General features: G+C 39.2%; 1 long non-coding RNA gene across 2 annotated transcripts in view; it reads right to left on the bottom strand.

Moving 5' to 3' along the window:
* The window catches only part of LOC112545034 (uncharacterized), a 42,841-nt gene extending 19,835 nt beyond the window's left edge, over positions 1-23,006 (bottom strand). For both annotated transcript variants that reach the window (XR_012902297.1, XR_012902296.1), the window contains exons 1-2: positions 22,624-23,006; positions 19,880-20,078 (exon numbers count right to left, since the gene is read on the bottom strand). This is a non-coding gene — a long non-coding RNA (uncharacterized LOC112545034). The remainder of the gene's footprint in view (positions 1-19,879; positions 20,079-22,623) is intronic.
* Positions 23,007-25,712: the final 2,706 nt, after the last annotated feature.

Raw genomic sequence — 25,712 nt, 5'->3', positions numbered from 1 at the left:
CCATCACATACATTGTTTACAGTTTTGCTCAATGGCTCTCAGCATCCTCTTTATACAAATTGTTCCAGCACCACCGCTTTGCTAAGATCTGAGACAACATCAACAAATTCTCATTTCACTTGAATTTCATTTTATTCTTGCAGGCCTAACATCTCACTGCATGAACAAAGAAAATATCACCTGGAAAGGGCTTCAGGCTAGCTACTTCCAAAAGGATTCAACCTTCTGAGTATTCTCAATATCATCCCTACACCCACATGCTTAGCACTTTTTAATACATTCGCTGAAAACCATTAATAAAGCAACAATCTTAGTCAAGTTCTTACCCATGTGTCACACTGAAATAAAGTTCATGTAAATCTGTGAACTGCACGACAATGATCAAATTAACAGTCATTTCAGAAAAAAAATACCCCTCAGGCTGAAAAATAATTAGTAGTCTCTCACTCTGTCTTTTGCTACTAATAAAAATCACGATACTATTGTTGACTGTGCAAATAAAAGTCTTTCCATGACCCTGATGTAATGATATAAAATATATGGACTAGTCTATTGTGCGTATTAACTCATTTTGTTGAACATTTCTATTTGGCTTCTCATCTGATAACTGAATTGCTTCTTCTAGAACTTTTGTCAAAATGTTACTACACTTTTTCTTTTTTCTAGAAGAATAATTAATATGAGGAAGTGAATACTAAATTTTTAAAAATCCACAGCCTCTTAGTTTAGTTTCTCAGTACAGTTCCTGCATTGTGCAGGGGGTCAGACTAGATGATCATAACGGTCCCTTTTGACCTTAAAGTCTAAAGTCTATGAGAGTGTGAAGGCTTTTTATGTTTTAGAAATATCCACAAGCAATATTTGTGATGATTCATGGGATCATACTTCACAATTGTTGTATAACCCCCAGGCCCAAAAAATCTGTGCAAACAGACATCTGTCCCTGTGGGGACCCCCAATGAAATCCATTGGAATATGCCATTGGAGATTTCCTTTAGGATTGGGGCCATAGATTTCATGAGCAAATTTTAGCCTTTGGCTTTGTTCTCAAACCAAAAACTATGAGTATTCACTGTTTTGTTGATTGCGCTGTATGTTTGGTTGCTTAAGACATGTTGTATTGTTTCTTTTTGCCAAATAAATGACAAACTTTATAAACAGGGAGTTCCACTTTTATTCACTAGTAATATGTAAACATTTGTGATTTTTCAACTAATTTATGGTATTCTGCAAATAAGCACTTTTCTAAACAGTTTTGAAAACACGTCCAGGGCAAGTACTCTCACAAATTTGCCCTAGTACATACAAGGCTTTTCCTTTCTGCAAACTTATTTCAGAACACAAAATACACCCTCATTGAGTACCTGAACAGAGGGATTCCAAATAGCATTGAGCCAAAGATGTGGGTGTACATCTGGAAAAAGCCCAGTGAGGTCAATGGATAGGCGCCCATAAGCTTCAGAGCTTTTGATCAGGAGCTGAATTCTCCAGAATGTTTCAAGTTTTACTTTTTTTACTGTATTTCTCCAGATATTCCCAATGGAAGACATTCCTATCCAGGGTCCAGTCCAGCAAAGCTTTAAGCATACAAATAATCCCACTGAAGGGAATATGGGGTTCCTCATGTGTGTCAAGTTACAGACATGTTTGGGTGTTTTGCTAAACTATTGCCTAATTCTTCTTTCTGAGATCCTCTTCTATCTACGTCTCTTGCACCTGTTCACACATGTGCTTCCGTTCAATTCAAAACACTTGAAACTCCCTCTCCTGCAGGTTCTTTGTCTGAAGTCTTTTCCCAAAAGACACATGATCTTTGAAATTTGCTTTTGCCTGGCCCCTTTTAGACCGAAAATCTGCTTGGTTTTGTGAATATGAATTATTTAGAGGAATTGGTAGGAATATGCAAAATCCCCCAGTCATGGAGATTTCATAGAATCATAGAAGGTTAGGGCTGGAAGAGACCTCAGGAGGTCATCTATTCCGACATCTTCCTAGAAGCAGGACCAATCCCAACTAATTCATTCCAGCCAAGACTTTGTCATACACCGTATCCATTGTCTTTCATTTTGAGAGGACAGCAAACAGCTATTAGTGACCTGATGGATTTTTTAAAATATTTCCCTGAGGCTTCCTCATGTGAGCATAAAATCCTGTCCAAATGACTTGTGTGATGTATGGAGACTATAAATAACATGATGAAAATAGGATTGGTCCATATTTTAGATATCTTAGAAAGGGTAATACATTATCAAAGCTTCCCCTTTCCCACTGTGAAGAAGTGATGCTCATGTACTAGTTGTTCACTAGGCAGCTAAGAGCTCACCAAATGCTTTACTGGAGACAGCAAATAAATTGAGCCTGGTGGATTTCTGTATCATAGAAAAGAAAGCACCAAACAATCGGAAGACCAGAACCCATTTGCATGTGTCCTTGTACCCTCCCATTTCTTGTCAGATTTTGCTTAGCTTAATTGCTCAGGATTACATCTTTGGTATGATAAAAAATACACCAGTTCCTCTAGAAACAAAGAACATTCCAGGTTCTGTTCTAAATATAGGATTTTAAGTAAATTCCATCTTTCAAGTCCCCCACCCCAGTCAATTTCTAGAATGAAATGAGCATCCACAATATCAATGAGCTTCAAGGAGAATTCTTACAGAGATGTTCCACACATTGAAATGTCATGGCCACAACTGCTAAATCAGGAGCAGACAAACTTTTTGGCCTTGAGGACCACATCTGGATATGGAAACTTTATGGCCGACTATCCAATTGTATGGTTGGCCTCAGCTGGAGAGCTGAACAGATGGAGCAGGGCAAGCCCCTAACCCCACTCGGAGCACCAGAGTGGGGCAATGAAATGGGAGGGCTGGATGTAGCCCATAGGCCATCATTGGCCCAACCCTATACAATTCAGAACCATTAGAAACTGGAGACTGGCCTTTGTCCAGAAGAGTTGAATCATTCTGCAGGTTGATAAAGAAGGGAAGAGCCAACGTACAAAGTATTATTTACAAAGGAAATCTATCCATCCAAGTTCTGTGCTGCTAATATGCGGTGTATTGGTCAGCACTGAAACTGGTCCTAGATTTCTTGATGCATAGGACTCTGCACTTCATTTTTGTGAGAAAGAAAAGGAGAGGTACAGCCTGAAAAAGTAATAGAACAATAAAGCAAAAGAGGGGGAGGAGGTGCAGCAAACAACCCAACAAAATAGTCACAGACACAACTCAGATCTGTTCCCTTCAGGCACAGTGTGATTCACATGACCAAAGTAACATTATCCTATTCTACTGTTTGAGGTATATACCAACTCTCTTTCATTATTACTTTTCAAAAGAAGGCTTAAGTGTATCACCTCTTGCTGGACAAATACACTACAGGTTGCACCTCCCTTAACTGGGACTCCTTGGTCTGGCAACTTCCATAGTCTGGCATGGCAGAGAGTTCTGGCCCCAGCGGAGCTCTCTGGACAGAGCTCCACAGCCACGTGGCTCCACATCTGGGTCAGAGCTCTGCAGTCACCTGGCTCCACAGCTGGTGCTGGAGCTCTGTGCCTCGGGGGGGGGAAGAGATGGGGCTAGAGTTCCACAGCCTGGGCCTGAGCTCCCTGGCTGCTAGAGCCAGAACATGACCAGAGCTTAGTGGCCCAGGATGGGGACAGAGCTCCCTGGCTGCTGCTCAGATTGGAGCTTCCTGGCTGGGACTAGAGGTCCATGGCTGGGGCCAGGATAGAGCTCCCCAGCCGCTGGGGTCAGGGAGCTCTGCTGGGCACAGAACTCCCCACCATGCTGTCCATGCCCCACCCTGCTCACACACACTCTGGGCTCCCAGCTGAGTTGCCAGTGCCCCTTATAGCGCTCCTGCCCCTGCTGCCAGAACTCCCTCTTTCTGGGCTCTGTGGTCCAGGAACATGCATGGTCCATGCTGGACTAGGGATGTTGCCGGACCAGAGAGTCCAGTTAAGGGAGTATGTGTGTTGGATAGTTCTCTGTGGTGCCTCTGGATAATAAAGATTAGAATAAAGGTTTTACCCCATCTCTTGTTTTGTAACCACTTAGTGCATGTTGTAGAGCAGCTAGTCAAGATACTTTGTGAGTCACTGAACCATTAATTCACCTTTCTTGAGAGAAGTGGGATGAGTTGAAGATTTCAGGGAAAAAAAAGGGAATTACCAACATTATCAACATGTGCAATGCCACACACTGTGATGTATCTGTTCTTCCATAATCAATATGTTTATTTCCACAAACCTCTCCCAGGAGCTGCTTTTAAAAAATTGGTGAGAAGGACATAGTGTGCAGATCCTGAATGGTAGCGCCCTTCCTCATTGCAAGAGAGCCAGGAGGCAACGTTTTTGTTCATAAGTTCATGAGAGCTTTGAGTATTAGGGAATGGTTCTGTTGATTTATAGTGTCAAATGCTATCAATTTCTCAGGTAACACCAGCTTCTGCTTATATTGGAAGTTAATACAACCACCTTTTCCCTCCAAAATACCACCACCGAACAAGCATGGAAGAAAATGAACAACATATGGAACCAGACATGGGACATTACCACTGGATCATCTGCTTTTTATGGCATCCCATCTCATATCCTTATGGAGCAAGGACTTTGTCTTTATATCTGTCTGCAAAGCACTTAGCATATTTTGTGTCCTATAAATGAATAAAGACAATACTAATGAAAGCTTACAGGCACAGCTGGTCAGACCCTGCCCAAATATCACACATTTGTGTGATGGGTCCTGTGCACCACTCCAGATGAGTAAAGAAATCCTAGCAGTAAAATATGTTCTGATAATTTCAGTGTGGCAGAGGGGCAAGTTTCCCAGGAGGTTTTGGTTAAAGGAAATTGTACAGTAGTATATTCTAGCTGACTGTGTGCATCACAACATGGCTTAATGCTCATATGGGGATTTAATTGAATAGGAAAACAATAGAATCCAATAGAGAATCAAGAGACGAAGCTCTCTCTCCAGCTCCTGAATTGGCCTCTTTAGGGGAATTGTCTGAGGCTTGAGGGGAGCTGCAGTGTGGATACAAAGACGTGTTACTCTTAGCAACTTTCTTACACTGATAATTTGATTTTCTGTAGCCATCTTTGCTGAATAGCAGCTTTTATTCAGTGCATAAAATGTGTGTATAAAAACCTTAATATTATTATGATGTTAATTTTAACAGATTGTATTGCTAACCTTTCCTTTAGCATTTGTACATTAAAATAGGAACAACCATAAAGCAAGGCAGGGTCTCAGGTGAAATATTACAAGAAAAGGTTTTAATTTTAAGTTATTTTGATTTAATTTATTTGGTTTGTGCAGAATAAGTAGTCCATAATTTTAAAATGACATTGACATACATCTGAGGCAAGACACTATGAGACAGCATTCCATTAAAAAGGCTACAAAAAACTGTAGTGACGTTGTCTATTTGTCTCTTCTCTAATTCATCTTTCACATTTAGTCATTCATCTGTACCACATCTCAAGTCATTAAGGATAATAATTTCTAACTGCTTCATGATCCATGTTTTTTTTTACTGCAAAATGCACAAAAGTAATTAAGCCAAATTGAAACAATTATAGAAAAACAATATTCAATAACTGAGTTGCCAAAAAGTTTTACTGTACCCTAAGGATGCAAAAAATTGCCTGTGCAGCAGTAATATTATTCCACAATACATTTATTTCTGCAAGCTAGTCAAGCTCAAATTAATTGTACTGACTAAACTTTTCTTCTCAGAGAAAATTAAAGATATGCTGTTGTCAACACTTGAGCACAACCTTGCCGACACTTAAACGCAGAGAAGGGTGTGACATCCTGCCCTGGCTGCCTTGTGCTAATTAATCACTCTGGTATTTAGGACCATTCAGGCAGACAAATTAATGGAGAATAATTAGTGTATCTTTGTTCCAGCTCAGCTTTGCACACCAGATACTCTCAGGGAGAAAGGGGAGTTTGTAGAAAGTGAGCTATTAGCATGCGCATAGTTGCGCTTCTGTTCAGCAAGTTCTGCAGAGATTAAGAGAAAAGCCAAATTAGCAGTCGTGTGACTGGGGTTAGGACATCTTTCTGAAAAGAAAGCCCTCTGTTTGGGTATCAGCTTCTAGAAGCGAGTTGTTAATCCAGACGTTAGTTTTTACAAAGCACGAAACACAATTACAAGCCTCCTTTTCTCCCCACTCCTCTTCCACATACACACCAAACAAAGAGGAATATGAAAGAAAAAAAAATCAAGAATTGCTCCTTTACATTTAAATGATTTATTTAAATTCGACCATCCTTTGTACTAGTATATGGCCATGAGAGCCTTCTAAACATTAACCTTCCCTTTTCAGGTCACTTAAAGGGCTTCACTAAATTTGACAGGGAAAACAGGACAGAATATGATAGACCATATTAACAATCTGATTACTTTAATCATCAACAACATTTACTAGTATTTTACTCAATCCCTTTGTGTAAATGAAATATTGTTGTTCCAAACAGAAATCATAGATTTCAGCACATTTAAATTAATTGCAAACATAAACTCCAATTAAAATTTTGTAGTAGTCCAAAGCATGAATAAGTGAATGTAATAGTTACTAAACTATTTACATTTCCCAAAGATATTGAAAATATCCTGATTTAATTGTATGTCTTTTAGACATTTTTTGGCACTAATTCTCCTGTTATTTGCTCTCCTAGGATCCAATCCTGCAGGGATCCAACACATCTTGAAAAGGTGTTGTACATTGCAAACACAGATTGACAATATTTAATAATTTGTAGGATCAGACCTATTAAAAAAGATACTGGTCATCTTTTTTTGTATCAGTGCAAATAGATGGCTCGTGCAATACCCTTGTGATAGTTAGGAAGGCCCTATTTCTATGCTAGGGTACCTGTCTGAGAACCAGGGTCCACCCACATCAGGGCCTTAAGCCCTATTTCTGAACTCAATCATTTGGGGAAAGTTGAAATAGAACTTTGCTGCAGAGCTCCAGTCTTCTAGATACAGACTGCAAGCACTGGCGTTTCACACACCAGAGCATCTCTCTGTATATGTGGCAGAAGAGAGAGGGTAGAAGCATGGAAAAAGAGTCAGGGAAAAAAAGGAGGACGACCACACAGTGAGAAAATCTGACCACACTCAGGGAAATTGTATCAATCCTATAAAAGAACAAAATCATTTTAAAGGAATATAATTACATGCAGACTATAAAGCTGAGCTTTTTTTCATTCTTGATTATATCATATTGCATAAACAGAATTTTTCACACCTGGGGTTTGACATGATACAGGATATTGTTTTAACACACTGGGCTGCAAGGCTTCATAGAAATGTGATATTACTGTGCACACTGTTTTTGGATTTAATCTAGTGTGTGTTGGGTGGGGGGGGGGGGCACTACAAAAGCACACATTCTTTCAATTCCTCACTGACCTTAAAAATAGACTGAATCTCTACAGCCTCCTACAATACTAAATTACTGTCTGAGATAAAACCAGATGCCATTAGAAAGGCTACCATCCTGGGAGTAGGGCCTCCTAGATCTTTGAAGGTGCATAATCCTCATTAAAGAAAAACCCTGAGCGTAGGAGGGGCTGCGCTGACATCAAGGCACCTGGCCATGACTAAAAGAGCTGGCCCCATATGCGGCTGCTGCTGAGCAGCAGAATGTAATTTAGTCGCACCAGCAGGAGCAGAGGTCAATGATTTTATATTAATGGGGATCACGACAGTTCTAAGCTGTGGCGTGCTTTGAAATAAGTGTTGTACAAGGCAGCAAAGAGAGCTCAGCAGAGGAAATGAGCTGTGTTATTGTCTCCTCATGCCTTGCAGCAAACACTGGAATGTTTAAAGTTGCCATAGACTTAAAGCTGTAATATTTTATAAACAACTATTGCCTACTTCAGTCTAACATGCCTGTAAATTAATATTTCTTCTGCAGATGATATTGCGGATCCCAAATACAATACACTCATTTTTAACAAAAATGGAGGAAACATGATAGACTAACAGAAATCAACTCTTGTAATTAATAATTTGTGTGCAAGGATGATGATCATGTATGACAAGAAATTGCTATGTATCAATGAACAAGCTACATCAATATTACCTTACAAATTACAACAAAACAACAAAAGTATTTCAGCAGGCAAAAAGATCTATGTTTTCATTAAAAAAATGTTCCAGTGTTTTAATATATTCGAATCAGAACTTGAACTAAATTCACATTTAATCAAACTTCTTTGTGGAAATGCAATATGATCCCTCTGTGGTGTTTTGTCTGTTTTAAATTTGGAATTTCATATGAACACATGACACAGCCGTCCTTTACATGGCTCAATACCTAACCCAAGGGATATCTGAAGTTCTGAATTAGGTTTTCTAGGTAAGGATTATTATTATTGTAGTTATTTGTATTCCACTAGCCCTGGTCAAGTGTGGAGTGCTGTCCCAATATATATGAAGGTGGCAGTCCCTGAAACAGAGCTTTCAGTCTGAGAAGACAAGCAATATAAAAAGGGTGGGGTAGCACAATATAACATAGCACACATTTTCACTCCCTAAATAAATTATCAGCAATCTTCAAATTACCCTTTTAACCAGAGCCATCCTGTTGATATCCTATGGATGGGAGGGACCTGAGGGATTATGGGGGCCTGTTGCAGCAACAGCAGGGGCCACTTCCTTCCCCCTCCCCCACTCACCATGCTGGCAGCAGGAGCTGGAGTGGCCCAGCAGCCTGATCCACCCCCACAGTGCCACCCTCTTGCTGGCCCACTGCACATCGCTTCTTAGCAGCAGAAAAGAGAGGTACAGCATGTTGGGAGGGTGGCATGGCGTGACGGAGCAGGTTGCTGGGCCACTCAGGCTCCCACTGCCCCCTTGGTGATTGAGAGGAAGGCAACCCTCTTGCTGCTGCCACACTAAGCCACCATAATCCCCAGGCTGCATTGCTTGGGGGAGGAAGTAAGGAGGCAGGGTGGAGTGAGGACGGGGCTTGGGGAGGGGTTGAGTGAGGGCAGGGAGGAGCAGGGCCTGCAGTGGCATGGTGGGGAGGGGTTGCCCCAGGCCCACACCCTCCTTGAGATGGCCCTGCTTTTAACTCAGGTAGTACTAGTTAGCTAATAAGGGAAATGGGTTTTTGACAGTGGTGGACAGTTGTGGCCTTGAACATCAGTTCAGAGAGGGTGTTCCATGCCTTAGGGGAGCATAAAAGAGTATTCAGAAATGGTTGAGAACAAGCAGCAGGGAGTGAGAGGGAGGCAGGATTGTGACAGGATGTATAAAACCCACACTGGTAACAAAAGAGTTAAAGAGCCACTGAGGGCAAGGTTGAGTCCTATCAGTCATGCTAGGAGTGGAATAGACATTTAAAAGCAGGAAGTTCCAGTCAGTTGCTGGGTAGGTCTGGGAGAGAGCAGACAATAGTTCTACAGAGGCCAAAAGGGAACTTTGTAGAATCTGCCCTCCAGGAGGATACTCATCAATTCCACAAGGCAATAGGTTCTCATTTACTGGACATTCAGGTTAGGTTCAGTGTTTGGTACTGAACTCTCCAGCCATTGAGGGGGTTGAGAGTCTGAAAGGAAAGCCCCCATACTCTCCAAATGCAAGCAGATTCTGTTGACTAAGACTTCAGGGGCTCTGAAGTCCTCAGACAGCAGGAGTCACCCATCACTTGCTTGAGCATTATCATAGTAAAAGAAGATACAAGATCTAATAAGCAGGAAGGGTTGTGACCTTGAATATGAGGATGAGAAACTTCAAATTAATCAGCAGATAGAAAAGGCAGAATTCATGGAGAAATTCAGTGGGGACGATGTCATGGATAGAATGACAGACAAAAGAAGATGAATTCAGCAGCTATGTTTTGAGCGGGCTGTGTCAAGGAGATGAATGACTGAAAGGTCAGAGAGGAGGATATTGCAAAAGTTAAAGTGAGAGAAATAGGCTTGAACAAAACTTTTAACTAAGTGGTCAAAAAGAAAAGTCAGATCTTAAACATTAGGGATGAAAGCAGCAGCAAGGTGTAGATGTGACCTGGGTATGTGGGGTAAGAGTGGTGGTCGTAGGTGATAACTGCTGAGTGACATGGAGGATGGTGGTATTGTTATCAGTGACAAGAGGAATGAAAAGATTCTCAGAGGTAATAAAGAGTTGAGTTTTGGATGTAATAAATACAATTTGATGATGAGACAACCAGGATGATATGCCCAAGAGACAGCCTAAGAAGTGGGATTATATGGAAGATGACAAGTATAGGGGCAGTAGGAAGGGGTTTATACGATGTGTGTGGAGAAATACTGGTATTTGATCAAGAGTAGAGAAGACCTATAGGAGGAGAGAACACATTTGTAGAAAAGGAACTTTGCCTGGTTATGGGATTTTTTCCAGCCATGTTAAGCAGCAGGACTAGTGGAAAAGAAGCAAAGAAAGAGATGCAGTCCAGTGACAAACATAGTTCAATCAGAGCCAGCAACTCTTGTGTCCCAATCCAAATCCTCTAAAATCATCTCCTTCTGGGGTCCTGACAAATAAGTACATTTCTCAGCCTTAGTTTCCCTATTTGTAAAATGAGGAGAATTTCTCCATTGCTGTGGCTTTATAAATATTATCTTTATGCATAATGCTTTGAAGGTTAACAGTGTTACAGAAGGACCAAATATTCTCTCCCCATTTATATTGTATTGCTCCACATCTGATTCACATTGCATATAAAATGAGAGGACTAGACATTGTTTCCCTGTTTGTGTATGCGCTCACTGGATTAATCAGCAATTGTTGCTGGAAACAACACTAAAGGATCCCTGCCTTTGCTGCTTCTTCACAAAAACTGTGCATAACCTTTGCCAGGCTCACAGATCCTGCAGGAACTGGAAGCGGAGAATTGATCTGAGGCCCAGAACTTGGCTGACACAAAACTTGTATGACTAACCTTTTTAAGCAGTTTTAAAAAGGAGTATGATATGATCCTAATATAGGTGTTCATTAACTAATAATAAATTACAATGGACATCACTGACATCCATATGAGTACTAATCAGATTGATGAGCACAACTATTATAATGAATGCCAAATGAATTCACGATAAGGGCACACTCATTTCAGAGTGTGTGTTACTGTAGGAATCATTTTGGCAGTGAATCACAAGAGAAAAAGAGACTGGTTCACCTTCTGATCCTCCACCATTACACAGGTATAATTCCACTAAAATCCTTTGGACCACTTCCTCAGTCAGGACCTGATCCAGTCCCTGGAAATCAGTGAAAAGACACCAGTTGACTTGTATGGGCTTTATATCAGGCCCTCACTGTTCAATTAGTGGGGTAGGATGCAACATATTGAGCAGCAAGGATAAAAATATACTTTCATAAGAAATCTCATTTGCTGCATACTGTCCAGTCTGTGCTCTAAAGAAAGCAGCAGGTCTGTAGTATGTTGGTGTATAATCATAAAATTAAAGATTGCATCCTAAAGGCTTATACACAAGGGTGGGAAAAGTTTGTAGAGACACCCTCAACTTCGAAATGTCCTCATTTTTTAGTGTTGTCCACAGCAATCTCATTGCTCTTTTGATGCAGTTTTTTATGTCATCTTTTTATATATGAGTTTTATTGAGAGATAGGTTTGACTTGAAAGTTTATAATACAAGTTTACTTGCCCAGACAAAGTCTACCAGTACAGTTTCTAAAATTATAAATTTTCTGTCCATCAGAACATCATAACTGAAATTGATAGTCCTGTTTCCTCATTTTTTAAGCTTTCTAATATTACATCTTCTCCCCTTATGCACATGCAGTTGGACACTTGCAAAAGCTTTTCAGATGGAAGCAGATTAAAAAGCAGTGCTAATAGGCTGAAATTTGTATTATTATTTGTACTGCAGTAGCGTCAAGATCTCCATTTGTGCCAGGATCTTATGGTGGTAGGCACAATACTAGCACAAAACAGAAAGCATTCCCTGCTTTAAAAAACTTACATTTTCAAAGCTACTAAAGAGATATGTGGCTGCCCTATACGCCAGTGGGCGTGAAGGATGATGATGATGAAAGAGATATATAAACCTAATTTTCATTTAAATTAGTGGGATCTGGGTATTCAAAATGCCTTGACTGTTGATAAACTCAAAATATTTCGAAGTAGATGTTCCTGTAATATGTGTGCTGTTGCATTTCCCGAGACCATGGGTTGCATTTCCACAAAACTAGGGTCAGAGTGTCAATCACTACTTTTAACACTAAGGATATGGCTACACAGCAACATTATTTTGAAATAACTAATGTTACTTTGAAATAACTGAGTCTGCATCTACACAACAGGCAGTAATTTCGAAATAATGTTGAAATATTGTCAACCTGTAGGACTTCTTACTCTGACTCCTGTAACCCTCATTGTATGATGAGTAAGGGAAGTTGGAGGAAGAGTGCTCTATTTGGAAATAAGTGCTGTGTAGATACTCCCAATTTCGAAATAAACTATTTCAAAATAAGCTACGCAATTGACATAGCTCAATTTGTGTAGTGTATTTTGAGTTAGGCCCTGCTGTGTAGATGCACCCTAAAGCCATGTCTATATTAGACCAGGTAGGTCAGCTTAAGGTCCACAACTCCAGCTATGCACATAGTTGGAGGCTGATGGGAGCAAATGCTCCCATTAGCCTCCCTTACTCCTCACAGAAGGAGTAGTCCCAGATGCCGGTGGGGGCTGCCCCCCTCAGCATTTGATTTATGGGTCTATACTAGACCCACTAAATCAAACGCTAGAAGATCGACCTCCGGAGCATTGATCTTCTCATAAGTAAAGACATGCCCTAAGAGAATGGGGGAAAGGCATCCAAAGTTGTAGAGTTGATTAAATCCTTCAGATGTGCTGTTAGGAGCAGAGAATAACTCATTTAAAACGAGAAGCTGTAAAATATAGATGAATATAAGTGTATGTTACAGAATCTTCTCAAATAACAGCACAAAAGCAGTTCCTCATAGCATTGGACTATTTTTCCAGTTCAGTTCTTCCCACAAAAGCATCATTAAACATTTTAATAAGGTGTCTTTAAAATATTACATTTCTACATATGATAATTATTTTTATAAAAAATTTTCATTTCATTACTGCCAGATGTACATTCAACATAAAAACTGTAGTCCTGATCCTATTTACTCTAACACCCCTTTGGGAGCACAAAGGGGCCTTAGAGCGAGTATAAATGAAATGTATGTCTAATTTAAGAACCCTTTAGATTGGCAGATTTGGGTAAAAGAGCTTTAAAGAAAATAAGAATCAGACCTGGTTTGTTTTAACTAGTAAGTCTCTACCAAGAGTATTAGGGTACGTCTAGACTACATGCCTCTGTCGCCAGAGGCATGTAGATTAGGCTACCAGACATAGTAAAGTGAAGCGGCGATTTAAATGCCTGGGTGGTCGACAAATACCTTTGATGTCGCCACCCGCGCGTCCAGACTATCGCGCTGAGCCGACAAACAGCTGATCAGCTGTTTGTCGGCTCAGCGCGGCAGCCATGTAAATTTAAATGAAGCGGCGATTATTTAAAGATGGGTGGTCGACAAATGGGGGGTGCATACCTGGGTGGGCGACAAATGGGGGGTGCATACCTGGGGGTGCATACCTGGGTGGACACCTTTGATGTCGCCACCCGCGCGTCCAGACTATTGCGCTGAGCCAACAAACAGCTGATCAGCTGTTTGTCGGCTCAGCGCGGCAGCCATGTAAATTTAAATGAAGCGGCGATTATTTAAATCGCCGCTTCATTTTACTATGTCTGGTAGCCTAATCTACATGCCTCTGGCGACAGAGGCATGTAGTCTAGACGTACCCTTACTTACGCTGCATCTCTATAAGCGAAACATATAGCCTAAGATTGTAGCATCATGATTCAATCTCATAACTTGATATTCAGAAAAAAATCCTATTTCTGCTACTACTGCTGTTGTTATAATGGGATGTACACTAGTGGCATTTTCCTAAATACTTAGAAAATTAGGTCTTACATGTCTTAACAAACACATCTGGGAGTATTAGGAGCAGGGAGGACACAAATCATGAAAATATTTTAGTGAAATAAATTTACTCTGTGATATGTTACAAAATTATATAAAACAATTTATGCTTTTTGATAACATCTTTATGGAGGAATGCTGCTTTAAAATGACTTCTTAAATACCGGTAAAAGTGAGAATATTTTAATTATGTGTAGTATAATTTGGACACAAAAAGAGTACTTATGGCTATTTTTTCAGTTAGTACATTTTAAAGCTTTCTCAATTTCCCATCTTTAATACCTACCTCTGAAATAAACAATTTTTTTGAAAAATTTCACACAAAAATCCATTTGAGAGAGAAAAATGCATTTTCTGTAATATGACAGGGAATTTTCTGATGAAAGACTAAAATGATTATAGAATAATAGTGCTTGTGAGGAAGAAGATATTCAAAATGATCAGAATATGAATTGATGCAACATAAATGCAAAAAAGACTATTCTGTTCTATGTAGGTACTTGGCTGTGCTCATAACTAGCATTTTGCATGCCTATATTAAAATACTCTCCACAGTGACATTTTAATCGACTAGGATTCTGGACAGTAATTAAAGATTCCTACACAACCTTAACTGTGCCCTCTTGATAAGAATTATGGGTGCAAAATGCCCCAGGACAGAATATTCTCTGAGCAAAGTTATTCCAAAATAACAGTTGTTATTTCAAAATAACTTTCCTAGCATCTACACAAGCCAATTCCTATTTTGAAATCTATTCGAAATAGCGGAGGGCTTATTTCGAAATTGGTAAACCTCATTCCATGAGGAATAGTGACAATTTAGAAAATACTATTTCAAAAAAAGCGCTGTGTAGACGCTTATTTCGTAATAGGGGGCCTCCAGCCCTTCCCAGGGTGCCCTGCTGGCCACAATGTAATTTCTGACCTAATGCCCTGCTAGAACCAGTTCTGACTGGCCTTACATGCGATTCAGCATCCAATCAGTGTGGACGTGCTATTTCGAAATAGCAAAAAGCTGCGTTATTTTGAAATAAGATGCGTTTTTTCGAAATAAGATATTTCGAAATAATGCTGTAGTGTGGACATACCCCTATAGATTAAGGCTTTAAATGGTGTTGTCAAATAATGCCTTCAGAAAGTCCTCTGTACTAGAATAAATTTCATCATAATAAAGAGTATTTTTGTCACATGATCACACTACCTATACTGAAATGGATAAGTACTAGGCATGGGGGTAAACTTCTTGTTTCACTGAGCTTAAGTGAATTAGCACAAGTTAATTTAGGTTTCCTTCATCCATTTAAATTAATCATAGAATCCTCTTAATGAAGTACTTAAACGGACAGCCTACTGTGCTAGGTGATGTTCTCATTTAGGAATAGATTAGTAGATTTTAAGGCAAGAAGGGACCATTAGATCATCTTGTCTGACCTCCTATATAACACAATCCTCAACATTTCAGCCAGTTGTCCCTTTCTTCAGCACAGTCACTTGCATTGGCTAAAGCACATCTCCAGTCAGTAGAATCCACCACTTCTCTGCCTCATGTACTACTAAGAAAGAGACTAAAATGATTTTTAATGAAATATTGTATCAAATAAGCACACAGGGCATATTTTGTCTTCCGTATACCTGTATTCACCATTTTCAACAGAGCAGCTGCATGTGCAAAATTAGACTTAAAAGTTATACTCACTGCATCTACTTCTCTCACACCTTATGCCAGTTTCCATATCAAAACACCAAAGCTTGGACTGTTAGCTAGCTGCATTTAGCACCTGGTTAAGAATTCTAGCTCAGAATTTCATACCAAAAACCACTTAACCACTTGGCACTGGCTGAAATTGTTCCTATTAAGATGATGACATTTCATAAATATTGCTCAATTAAGTACTTGTTGGTATTCGTTATTGCAAGGATAAATCAGTTTCCTGGGAAATGTGCCAATAAAATGACTTGTATTGCACTTACATTCCTAATTCTTGATAGATTTGGTGAAGATATCTTCATATTAGTATAATAACAGCCTATTATCAGTTCAACAGCAAAAAACCTGTTTTCATTTATCAAGAAAATAGCAGGTACAACACAAGTTGTCTTTTTAAGTGAAAAACTGGAGGTGTGTTATAAAGAAATTACTACCGTATTTTCCGGTGCATAAGGCGACTGGGCGTATAAGACAACCCCTTAATTTTCTAGTTGAAACATAGGTTTTCACCTATACTCGCCGTATAAGACTACCCCCCCCCTTAAGAGGCCAACCGGCAGCGCTCCAGCTGCTCTGTCCCAGGGTCCACAACAAAAGCCTGGTCTGCTGGGGGGGGGGGGGGCGCACTAGCCCCGCTGCCGGAGCCCCTCCACGGCTTTGCTCCGCGTCTTCCTGGTCTGCAGACCAGGGAGACGCGGAGCAGCTTTTCTCGCCCCGGAGTACATGGGCGGCGGGACCGTGAGGTTCCGCAGTCCGTGTCCTCCAGGGCGAGAAAAGCCCCGTTCATACCTGCAAGTTGGGGACTGCCTGTATGTTTATACCCGGCGTATAAGACGACCTCCGATTTTTGGGGGATGTTTTTTAGTATAAAAAGTCGTCTTATACGCCGGAAACTACGGTAGCCATCACAGAAACTGATGGCACAGTCAAATATGTTTTAAATTTAATTTCATTCCTCATTTCAAGTTTGAACTTCTCTACATTAATGAGTAGCCCCATGGCACCTTGGAGACTAACAAACAAAAATATATACACCAGCTTGGTGTGTATTAAACAGAAGTGAGTGTACTAAATTTACTATAATGTTTAAAAAGTGTAGAAAACACTTTTCTCTTGAAAATTAAGAATAATGAGAATTAACACTCTTCCCCATGATACTGCTGCACAATTTTCTCTGTTGTTCCCATTTGAGAGAAGATTACTTTTCCTCAGCACTTTGTGATGCAAGAAATCCTTGATAAAAAGGTTGAGAAGATTTTCAGGAATCCCTCTACCTGTACAAGAAAAACCAGTCCCCAAATGGAAACAGAGATGAAAAAAAACAGACAACATAGGCCTCTGCTGGGACTTCACATACTCTCAAATGTGTTTCCTAGATGGAGAGAGAAATGAACCAATAGCCAAAGATGATGCACTTTTATCTCCCATACTAAGAACATTGTTCACCAGCTATTGATCAGGCCTCTGGATGAACAGGACTTGAGCATCAGTCTCTAAGGCTATGTCTACACAGCAGCATTATTTTGGAATAACTGATGTTATTCCAAAATAACATAGTCCGCGTCTACACAGCAATAAGTTATTTTGTCAATGTCGAAATAATGTTGAGCTGGAGGACTTCTTACTCTGACTTCTGTAACCCTCATTTTATGAGGAGTAAAGGAAGTCAGAGGAAAAGTGCTCTAACTCAGACTTCCTGCTGTGAAGACTGCGCCAAAAGCTGAAACAAGCTATTTCAACTAAGCTACATTATTGACATAGCTGAAGTTGCATAGCTTATTTCGGCTTTAGCCCTGCTATGTAGATATGCCCTGAGAAGTGATTGAATATACAGAGAGAGGCCCATAGTGTCAGAGTAGATTCAGAAGGCCCATCTCAAAAATCCTAGCAATGCACTCACTGAACAGTGTGATAGAACGTCTAGTGTCCAAATCAGGTTTAGCAACCAAGACATTTGGCCCCCAGTCATATTGATAATATCAGTACAAAAATGCCCAAACCTGAATCAAAATTGAAAATAATATAGCTACACACAAAGAGTTCTTGTAGGTTTTTTTTTAATGTATCTAGTGTTCTTGCTTCATTGTGGGCTATTTAAAACAATTTCATTTCCCCTTTCTATTTGTTGCCACGTCTCAAAGAGCCGAAGGCAAATAGAGACAGCCTTGCTAAATATATGGATTTTAGAAAAGGTGTTTCCTTTGCAGTGAGAATTCTGTAAATACAAGCTTACAGAATGTCTTTCCTTATTCATGACTTGTTTGAGTCATTTAGAAAGTGTTAGCAAATGATGTGAATACCCGTTATTTGTTATAAAAGTGGAACTGGAATAGGATGTACATTGATTAATCTAAGGTCCTGTCAACAAGCTATAATAATATCAACAGAACAAAGTTTCAAACACGATTAAAAAAATCTTTCTATGATACCACAGATTAATACCAGATTTCATTTCATATCCACAGCTTTATTCTCATTATTAATGGGACCTTAGGTTAGGGTGTACTAGGGTACCATAATCCACAACACAAGTTTGACACTCATCATTTTTATGCACATACTTCTCTTTGCACCTTTTAAGAGGTTTAATGTATGACTGTACACTCTCTAATTCCTGACTGAATTTGCTTAATTTATTAATTAAAATAAAAATATTGCCAACTCTGAGATTTTAAAGTCAAGGTGTGTTCTTTCTGGTTCATGTACCCCTTTTAGTAATAAAGAATGTAAAAATGGAACTTAAAAAAAGTATACTTCAGATGTACATCCTTCCACCCCCAAATCAAGCTCATTCTCCCATAGCTTTATTGGCACTGTTGTGTCAACAGGAGCGAAGCATAATATACTTATTTTTGTTAGTAATAAACTCTGAGATTCTGAGTACCCACAGAGCAGATCTGTCAAGAACTGCTGTGCTTATCCAGGTTCTTTTCCATCTATAAAACTATGCAAAAGCTAGCCATAATTACATTAACAAGTAAGGGAAGACATTCTAGAAGCTTCCATTTAAATCTTGGCTATAAGGCTTTCAATACTAATTTAAACATAGTTTGGCTGTATCTCTGTCAGATGCACTTAGCTCAATACTCCTGTGACTCTTAGAAATAAGTGAAGGGCACATGGCACTTTGTTCCCTGACACACTGTCAGAATCCAGTGTAAAGGAACAGCAGGGATAAGGGAAAGTGGTCCCAAAAGACATCGCTTGCTTTTCAGTGCCTTTCCCCCCAAAAGTGACATACATATGGAGCACAGCAACAGCATCACATAGCATTTTAGGGCAGAAAGTAAACTATAAAACAAATTGAAAATTAAATGAGTATTTACTTGTTGACTAAGTTGGAAGCTTGCTGAGACTCAAGAGTTAAATATTTCTACTCTGAAGGCAGGTCTACACTGGTGGAGAAAATGGATGCAACTCCAGATATGTGAATTGTGTAGCTGGAGTCAACAAGTACTGTGGTCGATGAAGGCACCCTAAGCATTTGATTTAGGAGGTCTTTATTAGACCCCTTAAATCAAACCCTAGAAGATCAATCACCAGACTGTCAATCCTCCAGTAAATGGAGACAAGGCCTGACAAACAGTTCCATGTTATCTTTAGTGACCACAAGAGGATAGGAGGTCTTCCAATCCATAGCATCCAAAATATGGTATCTAACCTCCATCAGCAAAGAAGTTGAAATGCTTCAATATTAGAGCTTGCAGGAAATTTGCAAACATTCAGATAGTTCTAAAGCTCACATTGATTCACTCTGTCCTTTTAAGTCATCCTTTTTTCTATGTACATTGTTGTGGGTGAAGTTTTGTTCATGTGATTTTTTTCAGAAAATAAGATTTAGGGTGATTGCTAAAATTAGTTTCTGATGAAACAACATTAATGTTAGGCAGAAGTAAAAGCAATGTAGAGGCCTTCTTAGCCTGTCATTTCTGGTGTTAGCAATGGAGGAAATTTGCTACAGCAGCAGTTCAAAGAATGAGAGAATGGAATAAAAGAGTGCAAATATTTGGAAATCTTGAGTGTTAAGTATTTTTAACATGGCAGGCAATATTCAGAGCAGCAATAGCAGCCTCCATGTGTGTGTTTTTTTAAAGTACATTACAAACAAAATAGCAGAATGCAGCATCAAAGTGTATAGGTAGTTCTAGACTATTTTACCGAAATTGCTCTGGTTAGCACCTGTGGCAGTACCTAATGCTGTTGAATATCCATCCTAGTTTTAGGCTACAATAATTTTTCTAGGACACTGAAAATAGCTACTTCTCTGATTAGTGAGGAGCTTTACTGAGAGCATATCTTCTTTTCTTGTTCGAAGTATGAAATTGTTTCATTACCACACAAACAGGGACAATTTGATCTAGAAAATAAGATGAGAAGTTTTAGTCTGAGCTAAGAATTAGTTGCCCTTAATGGTTTTAAAAATAAAATGAAACAAAATACCAGAATATTTCAATTATATTGTGTCATATGATATATCAGTAGCACTAGTGTATAATATGCCGTGCTATGATATATCAGATTATGCACTGCAACAACTGAAATTATTCTTGCATTTCAAAAATATAAAACAAAATAAGTTGGACATGAAAATTCAATTTCAAAGTGAATTTTTTCCAACATTAAATTTTTAAAACTTTTTTTCTGATTTTTCATTTTATAGGAAAATTTTGAAAATATTTTTTTTTGTTCTAAATTGTAACAAAAAAAAGTTAAATACCAACAATTCTCAGTTTTGATAGTCTAGACTACTTAGTTAAGCAAAAAATGTCTATTTTAATGTGGTTAGGGACTATTTTGTTTTAACACAATCCCTTAACACAATATATTTGCATTTACACAGTGGCCTTGCCTTTTTATTTATAACCTTTCCATCCAGTAGCATTAGTAAAAACAAGACCAGGTTCAGAATAATGACTCATTTGCCCATCAAGTGTCTCATTGGTATTCCTGTTCTGCAAAATTAATAAAAAATATATAACTTTTTCTGGTCATATTGTTACATGGTTCTTCCCAACTCACAGGCCTTCTTGGTTTGGGACAAAAGAGTCTTAATAGATAGGAAGGGGAACACAAATGAGAGTATCAGAAATTAAAAGTGATTATGTTGATAAATTTAAGAAATCCCATGTTGACTTGCAAGAAGCCTGTTCACCTATTCTTCCTCACCATTTTAATATGTGTTCGAAGCTCCGAGTCCGCCTCTTTGCTGGCCTCACCATGAATCAGTGTAGCCTAAGCATTTAGGGTGGGCTTTCCCCCCACAAGTCCTGGCTTCTCTTATGGTCTAATCTCACTTAAGGGCATGGTTTTGGATTCAGATCAGGGTTCACTTCCTCCAGACTGAGTGAGTCAATGTCTCAAGAAAGGAGGCTTAAATCATGTCTACCATCAGTTCCATCAGCATTGATGTTGCCAGACCAGATCATTGAGAGTTTATTCTGCCATCAGTCCGTATTCTCTCTCTGAACAATCTGCTTATACTGACCACCAACAGAGGGCTTTCTATGAACAAGCTGGCCATAGAAGACCATCTTCAGTATCCATGTGTCATCCATCCTCATAATATGACCAATCCAGCAAAACTTTTTGTTCATAAACTTCGCTTCCAAGCCAATGACACCGCACAGTTTAAGGACATCCACATTAGGAATTTTGTCATGAGGCAGCGCATATGGAATTGATCAAATTTCAAAATATGACAGTGATATATGGTCCATGATCCTAAACCATACAGTAGGATATTCAGGACAACTGCCTAATAAACTATTCCCTTCATATGAAGTTTGACCAAGTGCTTGTGGAATGACCATGGTGTTAATCTTCCAAAGTCAACATTGGCTTTAGTTAGTTGAGTACATACATCGACATCAGTGTTTACGCTGGAGGACAGTATGCTTCCAAGGTAGTGAAACTTATCAATAGTCTTGGGGACAGTATTAGCAGCAGTGATCATTGGAGTACTGGACACTTTCTAGACAGACTGGAATGTAGCCTCTGTCTTCTTGAAGCCCACAGAGAGTTCAAAATGGTGAGCAGAAGTAGCACAAGGGTAGCAAAAATACAGTAATACAATTTCCCCAATAGCATTATGAGTTTTAATTTTTTGCAAACAACTATAGAAAAGAACTATAGAAATCCAGTGTTATTTATTTAGAATGATTGTAAATTAAAATCAAATCTACATTTATGTATTTTAAACAATCAGACAGAATTGTTTTGCCTTAGAAGTTTTTTTGGCAGTTAAAATGTATCAAGTTGATACCCTTTCAATTGAAGAAAAGCAAAGGCTTAGATTTAAAATAAATATCAAATGATACATATTAATGTTCCAACAAGCAACCAATGTATCTACAGTTTTGTCAAAAATATTAAAACAAACAAAAATCCAAATCCAAACTACCAGTGCCTTTCTTACTCCAACCTACTAACTTTGTCAAGTATTTTTTATTAGAAACATTTATGCTAAGAAAATGAAATGTGGTTTTTTTTGCCTTATAATCCATCTCAAACAGACACGGATATGAGACACATCTAGGGTGAGATCTAAATTTTATGGACCACAATTCTGCCACACCAATCCTAACCATTCAGTACTTTTGCATTCTGCATAATCAATGTATTCAGCTTGCTTGTATTTTCTCTCTGTCCCTCAACATTTTGGATTTGAGAAATATTCACTTTCCTTTACAATATGCAGTTTCCTCTAGTCCAAATCACACACAAAAATGGAAAGCTCAAATTAAAATATATAAAATAAAATAAAATGACAGAAGGGGACCAAAAAGGTGTTTTATCTGGAATTGGATTTCTCTTAAGCAGCAAACAATTATTCTTGGCACATGATTGGAATACCACAACAGACTTCTTGCCTGCCACCATCCCCACTCTGCACACATACCTACCAAGCAAGTAAAACCAGAATCCAATCACATAGAATTAAGTGGAAAAAAACAACAGAAGTGTTGGTAATCTGGAACACAATGGAATTTTGTTTCAAGTGATTGCCCCTCAGGTGTTCACTTAGCGCTTGATCCTGCAAGGTGCTGGAGGACTGGAACCAGCCAAGCCTTATTATGAAGGAACTGTTCTGATCCACCCATGCCCTATTATCACCTAGATAGAGCCTGATGGTGGGGAGCTGATTTGCCTATGAAAGACAGCAGGAAAATATGAGGGGAAAGCTCAGAAAAGATCCTGAACACTGGCTCAGTAAAGCCTGGGAGTGACAGTGAACTAGGACTCAGCTCTGGGAAGGAAGACTGGACACCCCTTACCTAAGAAGGGAGAACAAAGAGCAGTTCTGTATCACCTTAGAGACTAACGGATGTATTAGGTCATAAACCTAGAATCATAGAATCATAGAATTCTAGAACTTGAAGGAATCTTGAGAGATCATCAAGTCCAGTGCCCTGCCCTAGACCCAGTACAGTCTAGATCATCCCTGATAGATGTCTAACCAACCTCTCTTACATATCTCCAGAGATGGAGATTCTACAACCTCCCTATGCAATTTGTTCCAGTGTTTAACCACCCTGACATTTAGGAAGTTTTTCCTAATGTCCAACCTAAACCTCCCTTGTTGCAATTTAAGTACATAAATTTTTGTGGGTAAAACCCACTTCATCAGTTAAATTGCAGTGAAAGTTACAGAGGCAGGGATATTTTATATATTATATGTACTAGTACAACAAAAAAAGGAAGTTACTTATCAAGTGCAGAACCGGTGTTAATGAGGCCAATTTAGTCAGGATGGATGTGACTCACTCACAGCAGTTGATGCGGAGGTGTGAATAACAAGAGAGGGAAAATTGCCTTTATAGTGAGATTACCAGTCTAAATCCTCATTCACTCCTAATTTGATTATATTAAATTTGCAAAGGGAGAGATTTGCTGAACTGGAGATAGGGCCTGGAAGGCCAGTGTGTGTATGTATCCTACCCACAGGATTAAGCAAATTGGACTCTTACAAAGAGAGTGATCGAATTACCTTTGACAGTAGTAAGAGGAGGAACAGAGGCAGAAAGCTGTACAGTGACCACTACCCAGGAGTGGGTGCTCAAGAGGCAAGTGGCCTGTTATACTGTTGCTGAGGAGGGTTTCTCTCAGTTAGGCAAATTCACGTTAGGCTTGTTATGCTCAGCTAGAAAGGGAGAGTTTCCTTGACTCCTTTAATGTCACACTTCTGAGTGCTACTTAGCTGATGTACAGTTTGTGGGTTGCCAATTAAAGCCTCACATATGTTGGAACTAAAAAGCCTAACAGACTTCTGTGTCACCTTGGAAAGTGAACATTTTATTTGTGTGTAAATGTTAAATGAGGAAAGTCTTTTTATGGATCTGAAAGTAATAATCACTAAGACATAACAATCAAAACCCATTAGAATTCCACCATTTCAGCTTTCCTTCCTGCTTGTGAGCAGTTGGTACTAAAGGACATGAACACATGCAGGTCTACTGATTACACTACAGAGCACAGACAGGGAAATAGAGGCCACCCAATGTCTTCTGAGGTCCTGTATATTTGGCACCCTTAAATTACCACACCCATCAGCCTTATTTTGTGTTTGAATATCCTTTCCAGGCAAAAGCTGATTTTTCCTTCAGCTGTTCTTGTATTTTTCAACCTCAGATCCTGAAAAAAGTTTAAATGATTATTTTTTTATTTTATAGCGCTATCTGATGCAATGAAAGAGAAGTTTGCAATTTTATTCACCTGCAAGAACATTACTGTGTTTACTTCTGAATCAGAAAAACCTCAAGTCCTACTAGAAAATGTGGGCTATGGATAACCCGAGTCCAGAGATGGGAGCACTGTTTGGTGGGCCAATATAGAGAGAGCTGGATAATGTGACACTCATGCAGTGCTGAACTCAGGGGAAAATTAGCATTGTCTCCCACTATCTCTGGTTTTTTTTTTAATCTGTGATGGATACATCGTAATTATATTTTACAAGAATGACAGTGGAGACGGAAGTATTTCTGCTAATGTAAAGGCTGTAAAGCTATCAGAAGAGCTTAAAGCAAATGTTATCTTTTTTACTGGATAAATCAATTACACATGGATTGCTTAAACCGGTGACAAGCATAGCCAGGAATACGATCTGTTAAGTAGAAAAGTTATGTCCATCAACATGTAAAAATTTGCATGATATATGAATACAATCATCTGGGAATTTTAACTTAAAAATAAAAGGACTGTTTCTTTCATAGAACAAATGCACTCTTAGAAAAAGATGAATTCCAGTGTGTAGTGATACCATGAGGAACACTTTAATATTAAAGTACTGGAAAGCCAAGTGTTTTAAATAAGATAGTGGGTCACGTTCACACCCAGAGACACATTGTAATATCCAAAGGGAATCTGTATCACAAGGAAAGATTCAGCCTGGTAGAAGATAGCAATGTTGTCAACCTCCTAAGTGTTTCTGCTTGGGGAGGTAGCTTTAAATTCTAGATTGGACTTCTGTGGAGCTAATCTAGAGAAGGCTGCCCAGTAAATCACTGAACTAATGAATTTCCAATCTGGCTTGGTTTTACTCTTCCTCCAGGGGAGCCCAGCTCACTTTTGGTATTGTAGGAGGCTGCACTTGCCCCCTCATCCTTCATGCAGAAAGGACTGTGAATGGTTCAAACTGCTCTCCAGCCAAATTTGCTGCTCTCAGGGGCCTGCCAGTTAACACATGGCGTCAAATGTGCCTACTGTATTAAAAGGAAAAAATATGAGATTCTGTTTCTTCCACCTCCTCCTAGATAATCACTACACACTTAGGGTATGTCTGGACTACATGGCTCTGTTGATGGAGCCATGTAGATGAGTTTACTAGACATAGGAAAATGAAGTGGCGATTTAAATAATCACCACTTAATTGACATCAAAACGGCTGCCAAGCTGTGCCGATCAGCTGTTTGGTGGTACAGCACGGTAGTCTGGATGCACTGCGGTTGACAAAGGAAGCCCTTGTCAACCGCTCCGTTATGCCTCATGAAATGAG

Source organism: Pelodiscus sinensis, chromosome 3 (genome assembly GCF_049634645.1).
Source record: "Pelodiscus sinensis isolate JC-2024 chromosome 3, ASM4963464v1, whole genome shotgun sequence".
NCBI lineage: Eukaryota > Metazoa > Chordata > Testudines > Trionychidae > Pelodiscus > Pelodiscus sinensis.
The sequence above is the reverse complement of the archived record's forward strand: the minus strand, read 5'-3'. Positions and strand labels throughout refer to the sequence as shown.